This window comes from Rutidosis leptorrhynchoides, chromosome 5 (genome assembly GCF_046630445.1).
Source record: "Rutidosis leptorrhynchoides isolate AG116_Rl617_1_P2 chromosome 5, CSIRO_AGI_Rlap_v1, whole genome shotgun sequence".
Classification (NCBI taxonomy): domain Eukaryota; kingdom Viridiplantae; phylum Streptophyta; class Magnoliopsida; order Asterales; family Asteraceae; genus Rutidosis; species Rutidosis leptorrhynchoides.
This window is the reverse complement of record NC_092337.1, coordinates 308,886,111-308,905,218: the sequence shown is the minus strand read 5'-3', so window position 1 is coordinate 308,905,218 and position 19,108 is coordinate 308,886,111. Positions and strand designations below refer to the sequence as shown.

The following is a 19,108-nucleotide window of genomic DNA, read 5'->3' as shown; positions in this document are numbered from 1 at the left end:
GCTCCGACAGAATCTCCCTTAGGGCCTTGGTGTTAACAAGACGATATAAACGTCGTTTACCGATGAGTACCTCCACTAGCAATGGTCCCGAACGACCCGCTCTGATACCAATTGTTGGAAGCTTCGACGAGCCCAACACACCCACTATAGAGGACCTAGATTATACTACACTCACTATACCAACACTTTGACGTTGGTTAGCCTTTAATTTTATGAATCCTTAGTGCACAATAATGTTTAGGCGACAGTGTCGACCATATATCATTCAGGCGGTATAACCGACCATATATCACTTAGGCGGCAGAGCCGACCATATAATAACACAAGTGCACTAAGAACTCAAACACGAACTAAGGCTTAGCCGGAAAACTTAACAAAGAACACTTTTATTAATACAAAATACAATTACAATATTACTTACTTATAAGTTTTCTCTTCTTAAACTCACACTCTTCTTACTTCCTCACAACTCTCACACTTCACTTACTCACAACTTTCACAAATGAACCCATCACCTATATTTATACTACTCCATGGAAGTTTCTAGAAACTAGATATTTCCATGGATATATATAAATATCTAGATATTTCTACCACCTACAAATATCTAGATTTTTCTTTTACATTTCAATTTCTAGATTTTTCTTTCATATTCTAATTTCTAGATATTTTCTTTTACATATTAATATCTAGATATTTTACATATATACATCTACTAATTCCATATTTTATAATACCAAATTTGCGTTGTATTTTAACATATTGTATATCATGTACTAGTTGTTTTTAATCGCTTACTTAAATAAGAGGTTTAGAATCAAAGCATATATTTTTATTAAGCCGTTGATATTGTAATAGATAGATCATAAAAGATGACCCGTAAACAAATAACCCAACTCAGTTATATCAATTTAGAATTCTTCACAGTAAGGTATACTTCTAAAAAAATGATTAGTATTGATATAATGAAAGACAAAGTAATAGTTGTTTCAAACTTTGGCTCAAAATGGGCATAAATTGAAACAAATGACAAAGCTAGTCAGCAGATCTTACGTCAACTTGATGTGTAGGTACATCCTCAGATGTCTGAAGTCCATCACTTAAACAAAACCCGCATTTTTAAGGCATAAATTGGTATGGAGAACTTTCTACTTCATCCTCTTTATTTTGGTAGGTTTTGTTGGCAATAGAGGCAGAACAAGTTCCCACTTTATCTTCTGCAACTTAGATCTAAATATAAAATGAATTTACATGTTAGAATATTAAAACAATATAAACACGACATATTAAACCACAACATGATAAGTATACACGAACAATATAAAATTTACAGATGAACATAATGAAACAATAAAACTTATGATTCACAAATTAGGACACAAACCTGACATGCACATTCATAATAACTAGAAAAATTATTGACCACGCGCTGCGGCGGTAGCCTTTGAATAGACGTTGCTTAATACCCGTTTATAATTAATTACCTGTTAGTAAAGCATACTAAATACAAACTCCATACTAATGGTCATAATTCATATTTGGTACATAAATATAAAATCATCCTGAATAATGCAAAATATAGATCATAATTTCTTTAGCAGGAACTAAATACAGAGCACAAAAGGAAATCATCCGAAAGTGGTACATTGTTATAGCTATAGAGGTTATTGGAAAGCATGTTTTTTCTACGTAATATCGTTTCGATACTCGTTTCGCTAGTGTGGTAGACTGATACTGGCTTGTGCTTGTTGATGATGAGCTGTTTTCTAGGATCAATGTACCTGGTTATTTCATTAATATCAAACAGATAGCAAGCCAATTAAGATATGGTTAGTATTTTTATTGTTGTTGATGATCATGGGTCATGATTGGTCATGGGTCATGATGATGATGATGATGATGATGATGATGATGATGATGATGATGATGATGATGATGATGATGATGATGGTGCACATATTACATCCTTAAACCTGTTCATGGTGCACGATAAGAAAAGTAAGATTAACAATAAGCTACAGGTATAATATTTACAGTGATAACCCACTTTCATTTGAGTTTGTTAAATTGAAATTAGGTTTTCTTTATTTGGAGAATAAAAATTATATATTTATATATCTTATATAAAAGAATGGAAGAATAACCTCACTAATAAAGTGACATTATAGAAGATAAACAAAATAAAGAGGAAGCATTACCAGAATTAGCAGCTGGATTACAACAGATGCGTGGGACTGCACTTGATCAGGGAACCGCAGTCGCTGTAGTGTCCTCAACCCCAGGATTACTAACAGTAGAAAAGTAAGGAAACGACACGAAAGACTCTGTACGATTACGATCTCGTAGCATGTTTCTAGCAGCAATTTGTTTTGAATACATAACAGCCATTCCCAAACCAACACCAAGTTCACCAGCAAGACCAAAATAAGCCTTTTGATTCCGAGATGACTTTATTTGACGTTCTGAAGTTGTCATTAGGCTGTTATAGCCTAATACAATCGACTACTATGCTCTCAAACTCATAAAGGAACAACATTATAAAACAACAATAAAGTAACTCAGGTAACATTGGTAGCTTAAGTATGGGGAAACCTATATCGATAATACCTAATCGATCACCATAAACAAACAACACTGTTGTTGTTATCTTTTTTTTGGTCTTCTTCTAGTTGACATTATGTCATCAAAAACTATTGTCCACAACTAATGATAGAAAAAATACAAGTTAACTAAAAATACATAATTTTGATACCTTCCACTTTGTTTTACATATCAGATGCAATATTTTAGATGCAGGTTGCCACTTTGTAGTTGGTTGGATATAGTATAATGTCTCTTTTGTAAGCTTGTGGAACTCTATTACCTACACAAATACAATTCGTCATTAGTGAAGTAAACAATATTTGCAGTGATGCCCTTCTCTAATTCACTCCTCTTAGAAAGTTAACAACTGAAAAAAATGCGAAACTACTTATAGATAATAGAAAGCATCATAGACAGAGTATGGGAAAATACTATTTCTATTTTCATTTTTCATTGAACCACATTATTTAACATTAATTGATTAGTGCGATATATGAATGTAGATACGTCCTATTTTAAAACAATATATTTTTAGCTTTTTATTATCTTTAACCATATATATATATATATATATATATATATATATATATATATATATATATATATATATTGATCGATCAAATGTAGATATACCTCGAGTTGGGGCAACAGTAGCAACATCCTGGGCCAACCGAATGAATCCAAAACAAACTAAAGCACGCGATTTCCAGTACCTTTCCACAAATAGCTTCACACTACGTTTCCAAGTCAACTGAATTGTAATGCACAAAAAGTTTGCTGATACAAAAATTTGTAGGGGAAAATTCATTATGAAATAATAAACACACCTGCAGGTATCATTTAGATAGGCGTTTCTATAGCAGCTGATGGATAGAAAGTTATTAAGGAATTAAAAGTAGAAATGAGGCTCAGAAGTTTTTGTAAAATCAGCCAAGAGATTATGAATCGCCATGGCTGCAACTTGGAAGTTGCCACGCCAAGATGCAAATTCATTTTTCTCCTAGCTCGATCCAACTCTCACATGTTCATCATCACAGCCTATTTAAAAAATATATATATTTATAGAAACCTGATTCATTCTTATTTGGAGTTGTTACAATCTTCATATACAATCTTGGCAAAGCACACAATATTGTTTTCTCAATCATTTACAAACAAAAGGGTCAGACATGTGTATGAAATCAAATAAGAGGGACTGAACCACCATGCCTGCACCTTTTTAGTTGCCCCGCCAGGATACAGATCAATTTTTATCTCATTGCTTGATCCCCATGTCACACATGTTATCATCACAGGTTATTTTGTACTTTGCCTCGGTCATATAACTTCAGAGGCGGATAGCCTGTTCGAGATAAAAACCAGCCAAGTTCAAAGACGCCAACAAATGATATCAAGAAAACAATGCTATATGCCATAGGATCTCCATAAACACATATATCATTATAGAACACAACATCAGTAATAAGCATAGACCTTGACAACCCAAAATGGAAACACATAAAAATAACAGTGTATGGTCATCAACAATCACATAAGCAATAACCAAAGTTATAATAACAACATGATGAACAACAAAAATAGGAAAAAAGAACAACAATTAATGAGAAATACCTTGTTTGCTGCAACAACTAAAGGTGCAAAGCCTATTTAAAAGTAACCAAAAAGCCCCAATTTAGTCACTACATTGCAGAGGAAAAACCACAGCGAGCGAGAGTAACTGAAAAAACAAAAACCCTAAAAAACCCAGTTACACAAAGCCAATTTATTAACTAAAATCATTTTTTTACCTAATAATATATAAATACATACAGCTTTGTATAAATCTTCTAAACCCTGTATTGTCACTTTCCCCCAGAACTTACGGTTAGGTTTCATGATACCTAACTGAAAATTAATTTAGTAACAACATAAATCTTACCCTAAATGTTATAGCAGTGGCGTAGAAACTTTATTTCAAGAAGATGGGAGATTTAATTTAGTTCAAGCCTCGGTTTGTCCGTGTCTATTGGTGTTGATTGAGTTTGTCAATTGATTTGGGGATGAAGGCGACATCCCTGTATTTTTCTTTGCGCTGAGAGAAGAAGGCATGAAGAAGTTGGTGATTGTTGGTTGAGTTAGGATGATGGCGGTTGCTGCATTTTGGTTTGGGAGAAGAGGAGATGAAGTGGTGTGTGGAAGGAGGATGATTTTAAAGGGCAGATGTTGGTTTTAGGGAGTTAGGAAAGAGACCCGTGAAATCATAGGTTTATTAAAGAAAAACTGTTGAATGTTTATTTATTTATAGTAATGTTTATTTATTTATTTATGATATTGTAAATGTATAGTGACAATCTGTTTATTATAAAACAAAAATGATAATACTGAATAATACTGAACAAACCTGCTCAATTAGCACCATATCGTAAATGGCAATCGAATTGAAAAAACATATTCATATAGTGACTTAATTTAACGGACGTTAGAGTAAACGATAACCATAATCGGACGGAACGATAAGATTATGAACACTATTAAACATTAGGATATTCAACAGTATGATACTATGTAGTCAAACTATCACTTCAAAATCATTTTCACCACTCTTGATCCTTCAGACCCATTATTAAACCAAGTTGAATACATGAATCCATTCTAAATTCTTTCAAATCTCACTCACGGTCACAGACAAAGTGTTAGGAAGATGGGATCGCCTGGACGTTGGGAGATATAAATTTGAGAGAAAAACAACTCTATTACTCACAAGAATAGATTTACAGAGTATTACAAAACTCTTACAAAAAAACTCTCAAAACTCACACACACTCTCTAGGTTGTGATTACACTTCTCTGAGTGATTTAGGATAATTTACAACTGAGGTTTGCACCTCTATTTATAGTAAAAATTTTATGGCGGTGGAATGGTGTGAACGGAGAAGGTTGGCGGCCGTCATCGTGTTCAAGTTTGCTACTTCCGTATGAGTTGTTCAAAGCTGGAAACGTTGAACATCTAGATGGCAGCTGGAACAGAGCCATCTAGATGACGGCTGGAAACCACTGGAAACCATCAATTCTCCCCCTCCAGCCGAATCCACGAACATTCCAGTTATGTCTCTGCATAACTTCAACTTTTCTCGAGTCACCACCTTTGTTAACATATCCGCAGGATTCTCCTTTGTATGGATCTTCACTAGTCTCAACAGTTGTCGATCAATTACCTCGCGTATCCAATGATAGCGAATATCAATATGTTTTGTACGAGAATGGTACATGGAGTTCTTGCTCAAATCTATAGCACTTTGACTGTCACAATATACCTTGTACTCCTTTTGCTTGATTCCAAATTCTTGAAGATAACGCTTTAACCACAACATTTCTTTTCCAGCTTCTGCGGCAGCAATATACTCTGCTTCAGTTGTGGATAATGCAACACACCTCTGTAGTCTTGACTGCCATGAAACAGCTCCCCCTGCAAAAGTGTAAATGAATCCTGAAGTAGATTTCCTACTATCAGGATCTCCGGCCATATCCGCATCTGTATAGCCTTCCAAGATTAGATCAGCTCCCCCGTAACAAAGACATAGATTCGTTGTACCCTTAAGATATCTGAGAATCCATTTTACCGCATTCCAATGCTCTTTCCCGGGGTTCGAGAGAAAACGACTCACTGTTCCCACTGCGTGAGCAATATCGGGCCTTGTACACACCATTGCATACATCAAACTTCCAACTGCTGAAGAATATGGTACTGAAGACATCTCCCCGATCTCTTCCTTGGATGAGGGACAAGAACTCTTGCTTAACTTGAAATGGTTGGCTAATGGAATGCTAACAGGTTTGGCATTGTTCATATTGAAACGTGAAAGCACTCGTTCAATATACTTCTCTTGAGATAGCCATAACCTTTTATTCTTCCTGTCTCGGGTTATTTGCATTCCCAAAATCTGTTGAGCCTGTCCTAAGTCTTTCATGTCAAAAGACTTAGAGAGTTCCTTCTTCAGCTGGTTGATCTTCGTTGCGTCTTTCCCTACGATCAAAATATCGTCTACATATAGTAGAAGAGCAACGAAATCTCCTTCAGAAAACTTCTGAATGTAGACACACTCATCTGCTGCAGTTTTCTTGTACCCGTGACTCACCATGCACGAGTCAAACTTCTTGTACCACTGCCTAGGTGCCTGCTTCAAACCATACAAACTTTTCTTCAGCTTGCATACGAGGTTATCTCCTGAAACCTCAAAACCTTCCGACTGCTCCATGTAAATTTCTTCATGTAAATCTCCATGAAGAAAAGCTGTCTTTACATCCATCTGTTCAAGCTCCAAGTTCATACTTGCGACCAATCCAAGTATGACTCTAATTGAAGTCATCTTGACTACTGGTGAAAATATCTCGTCAAAATCAATCCCTTTCTTCTGTTGGAATCCTTTGACTACAAGTCGTGCTTTGTATTTCACCACTTTTTCACTACCATCCTTTTTCAGCTTGAACATCCATTTATTTTTCAGTGCCTTCTTCCCGCGTGGAAGTTCTACAATCTCATAAGTTTGATTTTTCTGCAGAGAATCCATCTCATCCTGCATTGCGAGCAACCATTTTTCTTTATCCTTATGAGTTACTGCTTCATGAAAACTCTCCGGTTCTCCATCTTCAGTAAGTAGAAGGTACTCGGATTCTGGATATCTACTCGATGGAATCCGACCTCGTTCAGATCTACGAACTTCTGGAACATTCTGAGGAGATCCACCATCATCTTGACCTTGTGATGGTGCTGGAACGTCTGGCAGATGGGGTTGTGGCTCCCCCTGCTCAGCACCGTCATTTTCCTCATTATCTTCTACTTCTGGCATTTCTTCTTGCACTGAAAATTCATTTCTCATGAATGATTCCGTTGTTGCCTCTGGCACCTGAGCAGCAACATTTGACTTCTGAGATATTGTGGGCTTTTCAATATCTTCTATTGTCTGGCTTTCATGGAACACCACATCCCTACTTCTGATCACCTTTTTCTCCTTTGGATCCCATAATCTGTATCCAAATTCTTCATCTCCATAGCCTATGAATATGCATGGAGTGGTCCTTGCATCCAGCTTCTGCCTGAGCTCCTTGGATACATGTGCGTACGCCAAACATCCAAATACTCTTAAGTGAGAGTATGATGGATCCTTTCCAGACCAAAGTTTCTCCGGAACTTCAAAATTCAGTGGTACTGATGGAGATCGTTTGATCAAATAACAAGCGGCTCTGACTGCTTCTCCCCAGAATGGCTTTGGCAGCTTAGCCATACTGAGCATGCTCCGAACACGTTCCATGATTGTTCGGTTCATTCTTTCTGCTATACTATTATGTTGAGGGGTACGTGGGACCGTCTTCTCATGTCGGATGCCATATGATCTGCAATAGGCATCGAACTGTCTGGAAGAGTATTCACCGCCGTTGTCGGATCGAAGACACTTTAACTTCTTTCCTGTCTCACGTTCTACCATGACATGGAACTGTTTGAAGTAATCAAACACCTGGTCCTTCGTCCGTAAGAAATATACCCACACCTTTCGAGAAGTATCATCGATAAACTTCAGAAAGTATCGATTGCCGCCATTGATTCAACCTCCAAGGGACCGCAAACATCAGAGTGTACCAGACTGAGTAACTCTGATTTTGTCGTTGAAGAGGAATTAAACGAGACTCTATGCTGCTTACCAAACAGACAATGTTTGCAAGGATCTAGTGCAGCGTCCTTGTCTACATTGATAAGCTCCTTCTTTATTAGGTTAGACAACCCTTTCTCACTCATGTGACCGAGTCTCTGGTGCCATAAAATTTGTGAAGCCTCCTTTTCTGCAACATTAATGCTGTCTGTGCAGATCTTCACATGAGTCTTGTACAGTGTGCCACAAATGTGTCCTCGAGCGACTATCATAGCGCCTCTTGACAATTTCCATGTGCCTCTACTGAAATGACTATCATAGCCCTGTTTATCGAGAGCTACTCCGGAAAGTAGATTCAGCCGAAGATCTGGCACATGGCGGACATCCTTCAGAGTGATTGTGCTCCCGGAACTTGTCTTTATCTTGACATCACCAATTCCGACAATCTCAGCGGAACTGGAATTTCCCATCTTCACAGCTCCAAAGTCACCAGCTTTGTATGTTGTGAAGTATTCTTTGTATGGAGTCACGTGGTAGGAAGCTGCAGTATCTACCACCCATTCTGTGTCTTCTCGTGAGACGTGAAGGCATGTCTCATCATGGGTTGAACAATAAGCTACATCACCTGTGATAGCAACTAATGTTTCTCCACCCTTATTCTTCGGCTGTGAACTGCTTTGACCTTGTTCCTCTTTTAATCTATAGCAGTTCTTCTTCATATGACTTTTCTGCTACAGTGAATTGCTACAGTACCGCTACAGTGACTTGCTACAGTGCCGCCAACTGCTACAGTGAATTGCTACAGTACCGCTACAGTACCGGCACCGGTCGTCTTCTCCGGCGAGATTCCGGCGAGTTGACCAAACTTTGACCGCGTTTTCTGGGCTCGTTATAACTCCGTTTAAGTCACCGTTTTTTGCGTTGGACTCGGTTCGACGAGACGAATCCAATGGTACACTCAAAATTGAATTTTAAGAAAACTTCAGAAAACCCAAAACTCGACCAACGTCTCTAACCAAGCTCTTGATACCACTTGTTAGGAAGATGGGATCGCCTGGACGTTGGGAGATATAAATTTGAGAGAAAAACAACTCTATTACTCACAAGAATAGATTTACAGAGTATTACAAAACTCTTACAAAAAAACTCTCAAAACTCACACACACTCTCTAGGTTGTGATTACACTTCTCTGAGTGATTTAGGATAATTTACAACTGAGGTTTGCACCTCTATTTATAGTAAAAATTCTATGGCGGTGGAATGGTGTGAACGGAGAAGGTTGGCGGCCGTCATCGTGTTCAAGTTTGCTACTTCCGTATGAGTTGTTCAAAGCTGGAAACGTTGAACATCTAGATGGCAGCTGGAACAGAGCCATCTAGATGACGGCTGGAAACCACTGGAAACCATCACAAAGCACCTACTTCAACATATATAATTTGATTGTGATCATGTGGTACACAACCGATGTCATAAAAAAATATATGTAGATTACATTTTGTACATAATTTAGTGTAATGGAAGCATAACGTGTTGTAAACATGATTGAAAACAATAAATAAGTTTTGGCTCAAACCTCCTTCTTCATGTCCTTGCTAAGTTTATCATTGTGTCTTATTCATTTCCTGTAGCAAAACTAACAAAAGATAATCATGTAGCATATCCGTTACAAAGCTTGCAATTACGAACAAATATCATAATCACGAAGATAAAGTAATAAATCAACCCAAAAGTACAAATAACAGAGACATGAAGTATGGATATGCTAGTTGACATAAGTAAGCATTCGAAACATCACTTGAAATAGGCAATATTATAATTGAATTATTTGACCCACTTGCTAATGAATGAGTCAAAATACATCAAGTCTAGCATAAAGTGACATTTATATAATAAGCTTATATCTCTGTATTTATATGAAATATCTAAACTTATCACACCTGCACATCACTATTTCAAATTATTTATTACATGAGTGTAATTTTTCAATGAACTGAGAACCAAAGTCGAGCAGCAATACTACAGTAAAAATAAGTTTATATCTACAATTAAACTCATCCTACAAATAATTAATCCTCTTTAAATCTGAATATAAAGAAAAAAGATAGATAAGCAAAAAAGAAGAAAACGTTCAAGCACTGAAATACGGAGTAGAAAAGAAACCTGGTATATAAGAAATCACAATAATGAAGCGTTTCATGTTGGATCTGCAACCAAAGGAGGAATGGAAGAATGGAAGAATGGAATTATTGAAAGAAAACCATTTTAGGGTTTAGTGGTTTACCTATGTGGGTGTAAATCGCAGGTTATTTGAGTTTTTTTAGGGTTTATTTTGATTTGAGAGAAAGGAGGTACTGTAATTTATACGGTACGGAGTAATACTATTTAAATTTTTATTTAATAAAGTTTATGTTAATGACATCATGTTCTTAAATTTTTTTAATTTCTTTTTAATTTTTTTTATATGAAGGAAAATTTATTATTTATGATGTTATCATTTTAGCAATATAATAAAATCTATAAATGACAAGGTTTTAGGTGGCTATTAGTATATAAAGGTAATTAGTTCATTAATCAACTTATCTCTATAACAGCCAAACCTTCAAGTAGTTCTTACACGGCTACGTCTTGAGGATTTGAGTTTTTTCCTGCCCCCGTCGAGTTGATTTATCCTTAGCCTTTGATTAGTTTTTAACCTTGTATAGTTCTACAGTTTATTGTTCTTTTGTATCTTCGTGGCTTTGTATTCTCGCTGTATAGCTCCTAGAGCTTCTTTGTATCCTTCTTATTTTTAATAAAAGTTATTTGATCTTTCAAAAAAAAAAAAAATTCACAGCCAAACCCCTTTGGGCCTATTAAAATACAATGCAAATTTAGAATAATATGGAATTAGTAAATGTATATGAGTAAAATATCTAGATATTAATATGTATATGAAAAATATCTAGATATTAAAATGTATAGAAAAATCTAGATATTTATATGTGTAAGAAATATCTTTATATGTATAAAAATATCTAGATATTTATATATCCATGGAAATATCTAGTTTCTAGAAACTTCCATGGAGTAGTATAAATATAGGTGGTGGGTTCATTTGTGTAAGGTGTGAAGTAAGGTGAGGAAGTAAGAAGAGTGTGAGTTAGAAGAGAAAACTTATAAGTAAGTAATATTGTAATTGTATTTTGTATTAATATAAGTGTTCTTTGTTAATTTTCCTGGTTAAGCCTTAGTCCGTGTTTAAGTTCTTAGTGCACTTGTGTTATTCTTGTTATATGGTCGGCTATGCTGCCTAAGTGATATATGGTCGGTTATACCGCCTGAATGATATATGGTCGACACTGTCGCCTAAACATTATTGTGCACTAAGGATTCATAAAATTAAAGGCTAACTGATGTGTGAAGCGGAGGTGTACGAAATAGTTATTATTTTATTACGAAATACGATGAAATATGATACAATTTTACACAAGTTATTTATTTATTTATAGAATGGGATATACCTAAACTCTGCTACAACACTATATGCAGTGTACCTAATCGTAGAGTAGTGTAGTTTTTAGTAAGTCCGGTTCGTTCCACATGGAGCTAGTTGATTACGTACTATATTTTTATACAACTATATTTATAAAAAATATAATTATATATACTAATAATAATATATAAAAGGGGGGTTTTACCGTTTAATGACTGGTTTGACGATTTTTAATAAAGCGAAAAGATAAATGACGATAATTAAAGTGCATAAAAAAATAATAATATTTAAAGTTGCGATAATTAAAATTGCGATAAGAAATAAAATGATAATAAATAAAAGTACGATGGGATATGAAATAAAATAATTATGCTTATTTAAACTTCCATAATCATGATGTTTGACGTTTTGATTTTAATTTATTACTCTGAGTTAATTGTCCTTTGTCCTGGTTTATTTGATACGTCTATCTGGTTTTTGTCCATAATAGTCCATCAGTTATAAATATAAAGTGCGAGTGTCCTCGTCAAATTACCCTTATACCCGAAGTCAAATATTCCAACTAATTAAGGATTTAAACTGTAACAAGGTTTTAATACTTTGTTAATAATTACACCAGGTTATCGACTGCGTGTAATCCAAAGTTTTAATACTTTGTTAACAATTACACCAATTACCCTTGTATGTAATCCACCCCTGTTTTAATAAGATATGAACATTAATTTACCCACTTGATCAGTTTGAATAATCTATTACCCAACCCGAATAATTAATTAAATAATCGTAAAAGATGTCGTATAAACGTCACTAAATAGGACATGCATAATCATTTAATAACTATTTGATTAACTAATTTGAAGATAGGTTTGACAGATTCCAATGAGTTGTCATTCGATTAGACAATACCCCACATCTATTAATAGTTCATAGTCCAATATCCACAAGTGTCGGTCTTTTGTCCAAACCCGAATTATGGTACAAAATCCAATAACCCCATCTTAATATTTAGTCTAACATCACGATTACTTCGGCTCAAATAAGCATAATAATAACTTAGTTATGAGACATTAATTTAAAAAGGAAGAACATAGCTTATAGTGATTATTTATCGCGTAGCGTTACACGGACATAGTTCCGACTTAAAAACCTGTAAAACATTTCTTACAATAACCTAACTAAACCATAATTTATTATTAATCTTAAATTAAAATTATAATATAAATATATATATATAAATTGAGAGAGATAGATAGATCAGAGGTATCTAACTCGGCAGAATGCTCGTGCCTTTTATAGGCCAAATCTGATTTTTGCAGCTCCGCTATCGTGGAGGTTTTACCCTTTGCAGCTCCGCGATCGTGGAGGTCCTGATTCCAACTCACCAATTTTTGGCCATTTGCTTGTCGACATAATTAATAATATATATATATATATATATATATATATATATATATATATATATATATATATATATATATATATATTATATTATATTCTTGTTCATAGTTGACTTGTAATTTTAGCTCCATTGACTCGCGCGTTGATGCTCGGTTCATGTCTCGGTTCCGAATTTTCAAACGCCTTTTCGTATGCTTAGATATCTTGTACTTTGCGTTTCGCAATTTGTACTTTTGTCATTTTTAGATGTTATTCATCAATAAATTGAACCACTTGGATTGTATCTTGTACATTTGAGTTTTTTGGTCATTTTCGCCTTCAAATCGTCGATTCCGTCTTTTATCTTCGCACTTATTTATTTAAACGATTATTACATAAAAAATAGAACAATTGTAACTAAAAGCTTTACATATTGAAAGGATATTGATACTAAATATATGTTCATCTAGGGCACTATCAAATATCCCCACACTTGAACACTGCTTGTCCTCAAGCAATACAGAACTTGAAATAAAATCACACTTCACTCGAATCACTTTTTTATTCTCACACTTTATACATCAGTGATTTTGATACGGGGGTATAAACAATGATAGTAACAATAGAACCATGGTTAAAGGTGGGTGTGCCATCCACAGTTGCCTCGGGTTCAGATCAACGACACTTGCAATCAAATAGCGGATTTACTTTCGGTTTCCAAAGCAAAGTGCACATTTGAAAGGCGGTTTAAAGTCCTACGTGCCTATGAAAATTTAGATCCTTAAGGAAATTGGATCTTTATGAAAACATTTGATCTTTTGAAAATTTAAGCTAGATTTTACCCTAGACAAGTTTTCCGGAATAACCCTTCACCGGTGTTCGTAAATTGTTTTTGTGGGTTTCATATTTTAAAATTTTAGCTCAAACTTATGGTTTTGTGTCACCCACTTGCTAACCTTGTATTAGGAAAGCAACACGACCAGTATACTTGCTCCGTATATTACCTTTCGATAAACTACCATTCGGTTGTAAAGGAAAGCGATGAACAAGCAACTGTTAAGGCAATGTCTCATGACATGCAGATAATTGTGGTCAAAAACGTGTCGGATGCAATTACTATCTTTTGTAGGAGAAATAGTAAAGATCACCCTATAATTTTTCGGTCTGGCACAAGGTCCTGTCTTCGACCATGCTATGCAACCACCGTTCTTACGGTTGACACCCGATTTGGTTTAGGTGACCTAATGAATTCCAGGTGAATTCTCAGGATTTTACGTTCAATGGTAATGAACGCATTGAAAATAGGTTTTCAGAAAATAAATCGGTTTTAATTTGATCAAAATATTTTCTCATTCAAGCTCGAGTTTAGATATCATTGAATTCCTTGAGTTTGTAATTCTCAATCTTTAAGGTCAATCTCAAGGATTGAGTAATATCATGCTTAAAGGCTGATTTTTAATCTTTTAGTAGATTATCCTTTTCTGGGGGTCTGATTCATAAGTCTTATCAAGCTAATTTGCACGGCGCCCTCCCCATTTTACGAGACAGATCCTCTCATGATTAGGATAAGTCTGACCACTTTGCGACCCTATTTGATGCTGAGGTCCGTGGATTTCCTGCTGATTTTAGAGATGACTTTTCTAGATTTTTCGTCAACCTACAGCTGGTCTGGACGACAACTTCCTGACCTAAATCAAGAAGCGCATGTCTTTTTCGGAAGACTTTTCTCCCTTTTAATGATGAAATTGATTCATCGTGTAGATCCATTTTTTCTTTCAAATATATTCCAGTAAATCGGGTAAAATTGATTAGTTTAGTCCAAAGCAAAAGTACCTGCAATAATCTTGTACAAATATGTGATATATATTTTGAAGAACTTGGTAAATTCTTCCCACACTTAGCTTTTATTTTATTTCTTTCTTTGCCTTTTTATTCTCTTCTATTCTATTTTAAATGAATTCAAGCGTTTTGGGTTGTTTCTCAATTTATGTCTTTTTCGAGGTAACAATAATTTCGGTATTATCACCTAGTTTTATCCTTCATAAATATGTATAAACATGATTTTCAATTCATTTAGTTGAAAATTTTTCAAATTTTCACAAAATTTGGCAATTAAACCAAGTGTAAACCCGAGAGAATTTATAACCTTTCCCCACACTTGAGATCTTGCAATGCCCTCATTTGCAAGAAATCAGTAAAAATTTAAATTCATGAGGGTGATTAGTGTAGAAAATTTTTTTATATCACATTTGATATTTTACGTCTTGTCGTTAAAATTAGTAGCTTTTGCTGAACTTAATGCCAGTCTTTGAAAGTGTGCTGTTTTACCCTGTTTTGTATATAACATAAAATACAAACATATATATATATATATATATATATATATATATATATATATATATACATATTTTTGAAGTTGGGTATATTATCCCACATTCATATAATATTTTTGGCATACTTTAAATCAATAGTATTAAAATAATGATAACAAAATTTTTCGCCCCGTCCTTGGGTAAAGCAATTTCGGTTCTATGACCTAGTGTTTAACTCACGACGAATTTTAGAAATCGTTTTTTAAACTTAATGAAATAAAGTAAATTTTGTTTTTAAATTCACACAAAACTTAAATTTAAAAAGCATATTAATTTCATATAAAACCTACAAAAAAAAAAAATCAGAATGGGGGGAGAAAACTAGTTCTTTAGTGTCTGCTAGTGGAAAAGACCAATCGGATTCTATTCTCGGAACTACACGAGAACAGAACAACTAACTCTAGACATTATTTTTTTTTAGAACATTTGAATCTCCCCACACTTAGGTAGTTTGGTGTCGAAATTGTGGTTAACTTCATTGTCAATTTCTCTTGGACCATAATCAACTTGCATATCTGTGACTTTTGCTTTAAGCCATTGGTCGGATTCTTGTGTAATATCCACAAATTCAACTAGTTTCGCCTTTTCTTTAGGCGATAGATTGGATACTAACCGGTTACATAACTTAAAGTTCCCCTTGGTTCTAGCATCGTGAATCCGTTTAATAAGTTTCTTCATTGAACTGTTTATAACGGGGTCATTTAATTTGGTATTAACAATGGGATTCTTTGTTATAAGGTCATCATTAGGTATTACTTCATTTTCCCCACACTTAGGCGTTTTATTATTGCTAAGCACTACCGTTGGAGTTGGTAAAACAATATGCTTCTCATCGATCGTTTTTATTGGTTCAACGGTTTTGGTTGGTGGAGATTTAGACTTTCGAATCACAAAGGTGACTGATTTATCACCATCACTAAGTGTCATTCTACCCTTTCTTACATCAAATAACGCTCCGGTGGACGCTAAGAATGGTCGACCTAAAATTAGAGGAATGTTTGAGTCCTCTTCTATGTCAATGACAATAAATTCGACTAGGAAGGTTAAATTACCTACTTAAACGGGTAGGTTGTCAGCAATTCCAACTGGGTGCTTAATGGTTTGATCAAAGAGTCGAACACTCATTTCCGTTGGACTTAACTCACCTACACCTAATCTCTTATATAATGAAAGAGGCATAACACTTATACTCGCACCTAAATCTGCTAGTGCATCATACATGACACAATCACTAAGTAGACAAGGAATAATAAATTCACCCGGATCACCTAACCTGGGTGGAGGTTTTGGTGGAACTGTCTTCATCGGGTTTATCTTTACGGTTTTTGTTTCTTGCACTTTCTTATTCTTCTTCTTCTTTCCAAAGGTATCACAAACTTTATTACCTATCACTTGCTCATACCCAACTTCTTTTCTTGGAAACGGGATGGGTGGTCTGTAGGGTGCCACCACTGGCTTTACATACTCGGGTGGTGGTGGTGTTGTAAGTTCTTCATTATTACTCACATCGAAAACCTTCCCATCTTTTGATGATGGTTTTTCAGAAATTTTTGACACCATATTAACATTCTCATTCCGAGAATTTACTTCAGTATTACTCAGTAGCTTTCCGTGTTCCCTCTCACTCATCATGCTAGCAAGAGTACCTACGTGTTTTTCTAGATTCAAAATGGAAGCTTGTTGAGTTTTTAATGACTGATCAAACCTCTCATTCGTTTGGGTTTGAGATGTAATAAATTATGTTTGAGATTCCATTAGCTTTACCATCATTTCTTCCAGATTTGGCTTTTTCTCTTCGGTTTGTTGTGGTGGTTTATACAAGCTAGGTCTTTGTTGATTGAAAGTGTTGTTTTGAGTTGGTTGGTTATTCGGACCTTGTTGGTTATATGAGTTATTGTTGGGTCCATTTGGATTGTAAAGAATGTTTTGATTTCGATTGAAGTTTGGCCTTGGCGGTTGATAATTATTTTGATAATTATTTCCCGGCCTTTGGTTCATGTAGAAAACATTTTCACGTTGTTCCATGGTTTGTTCAATGTGACAATCTTTCATTAAGTGTGGTCCATCGCATTGCTCACAATTGATTCGTATTGCGTGAATATCTTTATTCATCTTTTCCATTCGTCTCTCGAAAGCATCTATTTTTGCGGAAACAGAATCAAAGTCATGGCTAGAATCGGCTCTAGCCGCTTTAGATGAACGAAAAATATCTTTTCCTTGGTGCCACTCATGTGATTGGGATGCTGTGTTATCAATAATCTTGTGAGCTTCGGTTGCGGTTTTCTTCATAATGGAACCACCAGCTGCCGTGTCGATGTCTTTTCATGTAGCAACGTCGACACCTTGGTAGAATATTTGTACTATTTGATAAGTGTCTAAACCGTGCTGAGGACATCCTCTCAACAACTTTCCGAATCTTTTCCATGCCTCATATAATGTTTCATTTGGCTTTTGCGCGAACGTAACAATTTCTCCTTGAAGTCTCACGGCTTTAGATGGTGGAAAGAATCTTTTAAGAAAATTTTCAACTAAGACATCTCATGTGTCAATCGCTCCTTCGGGTAATGATTCTAACCGATATCTTCTCCCTTTAAAGTCCAGGGAAACAACATGAGATAGATCTGTTCATCCTCAACTTCTCTGATTTTGAATAGAGTACAAATCCTATTAAAGGTTCGAAGATGTTTGTTTGGATCTTCTTTTGGCGTACCACTATATTGGCATTGATTAGTTACCATGTGTAGGATTTGTCATTTGATTTCATAATCTCGCGCATTAATGTCTGGTCGCGTAATGGCATGTCCTTGGCCAGTGCGTGTAGCTCTCATTCGATCTTCCATACTTAGAGGTTCCGTTATTTCCATATTTGAAATTATTAAATCCGAATTACTAGAGGATTCTGATTTAATGGTTTATTCCTCGACAACCTCTGGTTGAATGATTTGTGGTTCAGGAGGAATGATTAGTGGTTCTAGATCTTGGAATTGTCCTTGAATATCCTCCGGGTTCTCAATTGTGAAGTCGGGTTCAAAAAATGGATTATCAGAAATTTGAATTGGAGTTCTTGTTCGACTAGATGATGATTCTAAAGAAAAATCAACGACGATTATATTGGCTAGATGTCTTGATCGGGTTGATGTTATGCGAGGTGTATACTAAATAGTTATATTTTTATTACGAAATACTATTAAATACGATACAATTTTACACAAGTTATTTATTTATTTATAGAATGGATATACCTAAACCTTGCTACAACACTTATAGGCAGTGTACCTAATCATAAAGTAGTGTAGTTTTTAGTAAGTCCGGTTCGTTCCGCAGGGAGCTAGCCAAGTTTAACACTATATTTTTAAAACTATATTTGTATAAATATATATATATATATATATATATATATATATATATATATATATATATATATATATATATATATATATATATATATATATATAAGTAATATTATTATTATTATTATAAAAAGGGGGTTTTACCGTTTAATGACCGGTTTGTCGATTTTAAAACTTTAGTCACAGTTAAAACCTAATGTAAAATATTAAAAATAAATATAACTTAATTTAAAGCGTAAAGTAGATGACGATAATAAAATTGCGATAAATTAAAGTGCTATAAATAAAATGATGGTAAATAAAATTGTGATAATTAAAAGTACGATAAT

General features: G+C 34.8%; 1 long non-coding RNA gene and 1 other non-coding gene across 2 annotated transcripts; one reads left to right on the top strand and one right to left on the bottom strand.

Annotated features, from left to right (window-relative positions):
• Nucleotides 1–1,011: 1,011 nt before the first annotated feature.
• LOC139850364 (uncharacterized) lies at nucleotides 1,012–4,574 on the bottom strand. The gene is made up of 3 exons (XR_011760008.1): nucleotides 4,195–4,574; nucleotides 3,217–3,925; nucleotides 1,012–2,863 (listed from the first exon to the last, which is right to left on the bottom strand). It is a non-coding gene; the product is annotated as an uncharacterized lncRNA (long non-coding RNA).
• A 13,232-nt stretch (nucleotides 4,575–17,806) lies between these two features.
• LOC139851057 (small nucleolar RNA R71) lies at nucleotides 17,807–17,913 on the top strand. The gene has a single exon (XR_011760420.1). It is a non-coding gene; the product is annotated as a small nucleolar RNA R71 (small nucleolar RNA).
• The last annotated feature ends 1,195 nt before the right edge of the window (nucleotides 17,914–19,108 follow it).